Below are 8,768 nucleotides of genomic sequence, written 5' to 3' on the forward strand. Positions count from 1 at the left end.
ATCTAGATACGGTCTCTTCAAGTTCATCCTCTATAAACATGCTTCAAATTAATGTTTTAACAGAAAATGAAAAATTAATGTTAAAAATACTGGATGAAATTCCTAATCAAACACAAAGAACTCAACACTTGATTCAAATCATGGAAAATATAAAAAATCAAGACTCAAAAGAAAAAGGCACAAAACAGAATAACCCTACCTCATTTCAAGCATACTCGTTAAAAGACATCTATTCTAGAGTAAATAAAATTGGACCAAAAGAATCTACTTCTAATATTACATTATCCGACTTACAACATCAAATTAATCAACTAAAAGAAGAAATTAGCTTCTTAAAAGAAGAAATATCTGAATTACAGGTATCTTCAAACATTCAAATAGAACCTGAAAAATTATCTAACACTGAAATATTAGACTCAGAAATACAAACAAATGATTTCCTCAACACAATTACCCATTACAAATATCAGAAGTGGTATACTGTCATAACAATAAAAAATAAAAAATTTTCAAAAAGGTTCGTAGCTTTAATAGACTCGGGTGCAGACCTCAATTGCATACAAGAAGGAATAATTCTTATATCCTTTTGCGAACCCACCAATACTTCTTTAATTACCGCTAATGGAAAATAAATGAATATTAAATATAAAATCACAGATTCTTATATTTGTAAAAATAAAACGTGTATCCCAGTCCCTTTTCTAATAGTTCCAAATCTACAACAAGAAGCTATACTAGGAAACCCCTTTTTAAATCAAATACAGCCATTTATAATGACCCAAGAAGGAATCCTTTGCAAAATAGAAAATACAGAATTACTCTTCGACTTTATAACACCCCCTACATACGGCCAAGTTGACGTATTAATAAATCTAATTAAATCTAAAGAAAAACAACTCAATCTAATAAATCAAGAAAATGAATTTCAAAAGATAAAACAAGATATCTCTAACAACAAATTACAAACCAAACTAAAACATTTTGAACAAACCTTGATAAAGAATTGTTGTTCTGAAATACCCAATGCCTTCTGGTACAGAAAAACTCACCTAGTAAACCTACCTTATGTCCCAAATTTCAAAGAAAATGATATTCCCACAAAAGCTAAACCTGTTCAAATGAACTCTCGATTTCTGGAATTATGCAAAAAAGAAATACAAGATTTGCTTGACAAAAAGCTAATAAGGAAATCAAAGTCACCATGGAGCTGCGCTGCCTTCTATGTTGAAAACGCAGCAGAATTAGAAAGAGGAGCCCCTAGACTTGTAATAAACTACAAGCCCCTTAACAAAGTATTACAATCAATAAGATATTCAGTACCTAATAAACAAGACCTTATTGATCGCTTGATTGAAGCCAATATCTATTCAAAATTTGACCTGAAATCAGGATTCTGGCAAATACAAATAAAAAATGAAGATAGATATAAAACAGCATTCACTGTTCCTTTTGGACATTACGAATGGAACGTCATGCCCTTTGGACTAAAAAACGCTCCCAGCGAATTTCAAAATATGATGAACGATATATTCGCAACCTATTCAAAATTCATATTGGTCTATATAGATGATATTTTAATATTTTCTCAAAATATAGACTCTCATTGGAAACATCTGTATATATTTAAAAAGACAATCATACAAAATGGTTTAGTACTTTCTCAAAGAAAAATTAAACTTTTCCAAACAAAAATCCAATTCTTAGGATTCTCCTTAGAAAATAAAACTTATACCCCAGTAAATCGTGTCATTCAATTTGCTGATAAATTCCCAGATGAAATATCTGATAAAAAACAATTACAAAGGTTCCTAGGATGCCTCAATTATGTTTTAAATTTCATTAAAAACCTAAAACCTGAACGCAAAATTCTTTTTGACTTTCTAAAAACCCCAAAGAAAAATAATCCTAAAAAGATTTGGACTAAAGATCATACTCTTGCAGTTCAAAAGATAAAACAAACTGTTAAGGTATTGCCTTGTCTACATATTCATAATCCTAATTTACCAAAAATAATTCAAACAGATGCATCAGAAATAGGATATGGAGGAATATTGCTACAAAAAACAGAAAAGGAAGAACAAATAGTGAGGTATACTACAGGAATTTGGAATCCCTGTCAACAAAACTACTCTACAATAAAAAAGGAAATATTAGCTATTGTTCTAACAGTTTTGAAATTTCAAAGTGACATATTAAATCAAAAGTTTTTGTTAAAAATCGATTGTAAATCTGCCAAAGAAGTTTTAGAAAAAAATGTTAAAAATCTTGCTTTAAAACAGGTTTTTGCCAGATGGCAAGCTTTACTTTCAATTTTTTAATTTGATATTGAATTTATCCCTGGTTCTCAAAACTGCCTTCCTGATTTTTTAACCAGAGAATTTCTTCAAAAGCCACAACAATGAGCACTTCCAAAAGTCATCAAAAGACCAAAGGAAAATATAAGATACCCATTGAGATTTCGCCTTCAAAATTCTCCTCAATATCTCCAAAGTCTGAATATCTCCATAAAATGAGTCAAGCCTTATTTTCTCTATCTCAAAAGCAATATGAATCTTTTTCTATACTTCAAATCCAAAAACAATTGTTTCCTGCAAATCATTTATTTAATCCCAAACAACCTAACCTATCTTCAAAATTCTACGAAGCCATTCTTTCTCAAACACAAAGCGCAATTGTATCTCACAATCTCGATCCAAATGGCCAAATAGCCTATTCAAAAATAAAAATTCAAAAAATAATTCCTGAACAAGAATGGGGAAGTTCCTTTTGGACTTCTAAATATGTCAAATCCCCTTCTAACCAACAAATTCCTTTCACCTATTGGGACTATCAAAACGCTTGGGAATATGTTTTACTCATTCAAAATACAAAAGGTTCTCATTCCTGGTTCATTCAATTTTGTCAAATTTTCAATAAGCAAATCCCTTATTGGTTCTTTACCCAATGGTGGCAAATTTATGGCTCAACTTCTGAAATTCTACCCTTTGAGCAAATTACCCTCTTTGAAGAATTTATTAATAATAATAAATTCAAAATCGAAGATTTAAATTATCAAAATATGTTGTTCTTTGCCCACACCAAATATCCATGGATTCTTAGATGGAACCATTCAAAAGAAATTCTAGATAGCTTTCCCACTTTTTTCAAAAATACCTATGTCAAATGGTGGGATAAATTTGATCAGACAAAAGTTGCTGAATCTTCCTCAGTGAGAAACTCACCGTTAAAGTTTTCTCCATCGAACTTTCCAAATTTACCAAAATCATCAAAAACTTATGCCAAAGTTGCTGCCTCATCTACTGCGACTCCTACGACATCCCCAGCAAAAGTCTATGCTCAAGATTTCTTGACAGCCATTGAACAAATGCAAAAGATCTCCAAAGAACTCAAAAACCTCAAAGATACAATGTCCAGCCGTGGATCTATTATTGCCAAATCCTCTTCTTCAAATAGTCCCTTTGAAAACGACGATGACGAAGATGCTGAGCAGTTTTCATTTTAAATACGTACAAAAGTCAAAATATATAATGCAGGTACACTACGTGAAGAACAGGTACCTCCAGCAAAAGAAGAAGTCAACAAGTCAAAAGCAGAAGCAATAATTGTAACTACTATAGTGCTCGTGTCAATATTCTCTAATTATGATATGTCGGTGCGCATGCTCTAAAAAGTCCTTTGTCTGTATAGTGTTATATTGCGCATGCACTTAAAGTCCTTTGTCTGTATATGGTCAGTGCTCTCTTTATCTTTAATTATGCTGTCTGTAATTTTTAATTTTGGGTCAGTGCGTCTGTCAATAATTGGGCTCAAATCTTATCCCTTTGAGAGTACTCAGAAAGGGTCTATATAAGAACCTCTTCTTCTTCGAGAAGGAGGAAAAAAATCATCAAATCTCCGACCATCATTTCCGACCAATTTCCGACCAATCTCCGACCAACCTCCGACTTCTCAGACCCATCATCAAATCTCCGACCAACCTCCGACTTCTCTGACCATCAATATCCGACCATCATTCCCGATAAAATCTTTGACCAAATTTTTTATTTTTCAAAAACCTCTAAAGAGACCAAGATCCTCAAAAGTGGTATCAGAGCCAAGTACTAAAGAGTCTATCAAAAGTATTTGTAATTTTCAAACGAGGTATTATATTCTACTATCTTCTTTTATTCTTGTTTTATTTTAAGTTCAGAATTATTCCATATTTCTATCTATCTCAAATATTTTAAAGAAAAAATTTTTAGGTTCGAGACTTCCTGGTCAGGTAGTAAATCTCGTGATTTGTGTTTTGTTTTCGAGTAATAAATCATTGACTAGCCACTAAAAATAGAGTATTTAAAATCTTTGATCATAGTTGATAATGGAAATAATTTTGAAACCTTTTAAGAAAAAACTACATATAGGTAGTACTTCCTCTCAATCTGAGAATATAAAATCTATGTCAATTAAACAAAATGATGAAATTTCATATGAGAACATAGAACAGTCAATAAAAAATTGGACGATTCCAAAAGTTCCAACAAAAGAAATTTATAAAGATAAATCAAAAATAAAAAATGATTATATCATAAATACTATAGAACAATCATTACCAATATCTACAAAAGTTGAAAATATATCATTATTACCCTCTAATTTACTAGAAAAACTTCAAAACAAAAAGTATAATTATATTCATTTTGGCCTAATACAAGTTGCCATTGTTCCTTTAACTAGGACAGGTCTTAACACATCTACCTTGGCCCATGTTAGAGATAGAAGACACCTCAAATTTTATGATCAACTAATAGGTATGATCCAAGCCCCTTTGAATGAGGGACCAGTTTTCTTCAACTGTTTCCCAAACTTTTCTGTCTCTCTGACAGACCCAACCATAACCAAATCATTAACTTTAGGAGTACAAACAAAAGGATTCAATATGCCAAACTCTGAAAATATTTCTATAATTTATAAAATCTATTATAAATCAATGATGTCATTAATACCAAATGTTGCCTATCAAAGTCAGACAAAAGGATTAACAACTCTATTTCTAACAAATTTTAGAAACACAGTAATAACACCAAAACAAATACAATGGGATAGTATAGATCTAAACAGCTCTTGGAAGATTGAAGAAGCATAAGAGCCAACCCCTAAAGAAGAAGATCAAATAGAAAGCATAACAGAACATCCTGATGGAACTATAGAAATAAACTTTGAAAATATCTGTCAAAAGAACTACATGATTTCTAGACCTTCTACCAGTTCTTCGCGCCAATCATTTGATCAAGCTACCAATAAAACATATAACACTGTTCCTACTCATATATCATACCCAATATATACTAAACAAAAGGAACCAACAGAACCTGATTACAACCCAACAGAATCAGACTTTGGAAGTCCTCCAAGACAAATAAATATGATAACTATAAAAGATAACTTTATGATAAATAAAGAGTTATTAAAAGAACAAATAATGAAAAATCCTTTAAATAAATGGTTTTTTAAAAACTTCTCAAAAACAGAACAAAAAATTATTAAAGAAAAATGGTTCGAAGAAATGAATAAAAAACGAACCCATATTCCCTTATTTCTATGGCTAAAAACTCAAAATGATAACAAACTTGGGAAACCTTAAAAAACGAAAAAATACAATCAATATTTCCTCCATTCAGGTCTATAAAGACTATGGGATCTGTTGCGACCCCCCTAAAATCAGAAGCTCAATTTCAAAAAGAAAATCAAAGTACTCAAAAAGACTTATCTCACATAATAGAACAAAATAATTATACAAATACATATCTTAATCAATTGGGTCAATACTTCGAAAATATTAATAATAACGATAATAAAAAACTAAGACCAACACTTTTAGGACAAACATCCAAAATATTAAACAAAACCCCAGAAAAGTCTACAAAAATAAAAAATCCATTTCACCTGCAAGAGGGCTTAACACCAATTGACAATTCTGCCTCCTTTATTGATGAAATAACAAAAAGAATCCAAGGAAATTTAAAAATAAATGTTCTAACAGAAAATAAAAACAATATTTCAGAAACTCCTTCACAAAATGATGATAATTCTTCAGAATCTGAGTCCCCACAATTTAGCAACGAGAATGAAGAACCCATTCAAATAAATAAATTAAAGAGATACAAAAACCCTAGAACTTCCTATTCCAGACCAACTTATTATAATAAAAACAAAAATTATTATAGGAGGCCAACACCTGTTGATTTCCAATTTGAAGAAAAAATAAACCCTACAAAACATTATAATGGAAATGAAATATATGAATGGAACATAGATGGCCAAACAGATTATCAGATAATGAACACTATATCACAAATATATATATATTTTTTAATTTTTGTGTCTATGTTCACCAATGGGTGAGAAATGAATGTCACTAATCATTTAGACTCTGAAGCCTTTTGTAGGAGATGATGTATCAAACTTTGCTAAGTCTTTCTTTGAACAAACTTTTGTTTTCCTATTTTATTGAGAAGTACATGGGGTCTAACTTTTAGATAACTACGACATCGTACTAATTAATAAAATAATGTATGTCTTTTCATTTATTTGTTATTGCATTATTAAATCCAACTTTAGGGCATTGGTTGGGATAGCAGAAGGACAAGACGAATCTCTAACTTAATTAATAAGTCCAACACCCAAAATTTGATTAAAATGATAGATGATCATTTGGTAAAATAATGATTATATATTTTATTTTTCTAAATAAAAATTAAAAAATCAGATCGATGATCCCTTATCATTAAACATTGATTATTTGGTAAAATAGATGAACGATTAACTATCAATGATCACTTCCAAATAAAAGCTAGAAGCCAAATGTGAATACTAACTTCTGTAAGATATAAAAAACTGATGCTGAAAAGATTTTTTAAGAGTGGGGAGAAGTGACGTATTGTAAATTTTAAAAATAAGCTAAAATCCAACACCAACAACATTTTTAAAGCGTGCAACACTTTTGTGTGATGGAATGCTAAAAGTTTCCCATCAACATTCCTATATTTGCCCTTTTTTTCTTTCATAATTTAACTCTTTTCCCAGTTGTCTTCCACTTCCTCCCATACTTTTATATGTATGTAATAAAACACGAAATTTGTTTTCTCAATCTTTATCCTCATGTAAAAAGGGGTTCAGATTCAATCTCACACGTGCTGATCATATGTTTTAGAGCCGTGATAATATGACTCGTCATGTGACATGTTCAAATGACTCCATGACGTGACAAGTTCGGGTACTATAGATCTGTATGCCTTGGATATACGATTGCACTTCCCCATTTAAAAAAGTGTATCTTGAAGGAATCATGTATCTCGAGACATACAGATTTATGGTACTTGAACTTGTTTACGAGTCATTTGAGTATGCCACATGGCGAGTCATATTATCGGGACTCTAAATTTTAACTTATTGACTCTGGTTTTAAATAATACACCTCTAACATTATTGTTTTTCTTTTTCTACTCTCCGTTTCAATAATATATGTTCGACTTTATAGTTTATATATTATATTTTACATCTCTCTCTTTTTCAATAATACCTTCCAATTTTATTGCTTGTCTTATTCTACCCTTTTAACTCAAAAAATGATGCCTATGCTAGTATATACTAACAAACTCTAGTAACCATAATTTTCAAATGTTTTCTATTTGATCGTGCTATATAAGCTAAAATGCATATGCCTATAATGAAGATAAAATGTTTTTAATTTGAATGTTTATTCTTTGATAGTACATATATCCAAGTTTAATGAGTTTTTTTTTTTTTTTTTTTTCAAGTTATGTAAGTGAGTGGCATGAGGAAATACACATGTATTGTAAGGGTATTTTAGTATTTAAAATATTAATAAAAGTTATTTTGATGATAACATGATAAGGGATGTTTTTAGTAATTTTAAAAATTCAACTAATTTGATTATAGGATTGTGAAATTGTACTTTCATTGGATTTTGAGAAAAATTATGTGATTGTTTTTACATGTAAATGTGAGGGCATTTGTGGGATTCCAAATGTTGGTGTCCGAATCACTTCTAACCCGCCTTCTCTCATTATAATAATAAATATTTTAGGTTCATAGATCCAGCTCCATATGTTAATTGGTTGTGATTTAGACATATTCCTTCATGTTTGAGTGGATACTAGAGTTTACCCGTGTCTATGACATATACACCTTCTTTAAGGTTAAAGGGTAAGAAAGAAAATACAATAAAATTAGAAGAGTGTTATTAAAAAATAGAGAAGATGAAAGTATCATATAAAGTTGTATGGGGTATTTTTTGAAAGGGGGGTAATACAGGAAATGCAATGAAGGTTACATAGTATTTTTGAAAATAATGAGAAGATTAATGAAAATAAAGTACAGAAATTGTTTTGGAGTTGGTCGAGATATTAAATCTCATCCCCTCTTTTATGTGGGGGATAAAGAGGGATCATCCTCTTTAAGGTTGAAGGGGTAAAAGAGAAAAAAAATTAAAGTCATAGGGGTTATATTGAAAAAAAAAAACGTAAAAGAGTGAAAACAACAAAGTTAGAAGGATATCGTTGAAAAAAGGGGAAATGAATACAAAAGTTAAAGGGGGTATTTTTTGGAAATAGTAGAAGAAAAAAAGACACTAAAGTTGAAGTGGTATTCTTGGAGATTTTTTTTTTTTTTTGTTGGGAAGGGGGAGGAATAAAGTTACAATTATTTAGTGGGATACATGTAAAATTGAGAACAATGGAGGAATACAACCGTTGTATTTTAGTATATAG

This window comes from Akebia trifoliata, unplaced genomic scaffold (assembly GCF_017979445.1).
Source record: "Akebia trifoliata isolate Shusen 1 unplaced genomic scaffold, ASM1797944v1 Contig00603_ERROPOS1908002, whole genome shotgun sequence".
NCBI classification, from domain to species: Eukaryota; Viridiplantae; Streptophyta; class Magnoliopsida; order Ranunculales; family Lardizabalaceae; genus Akebia; species Akebia trifoliata.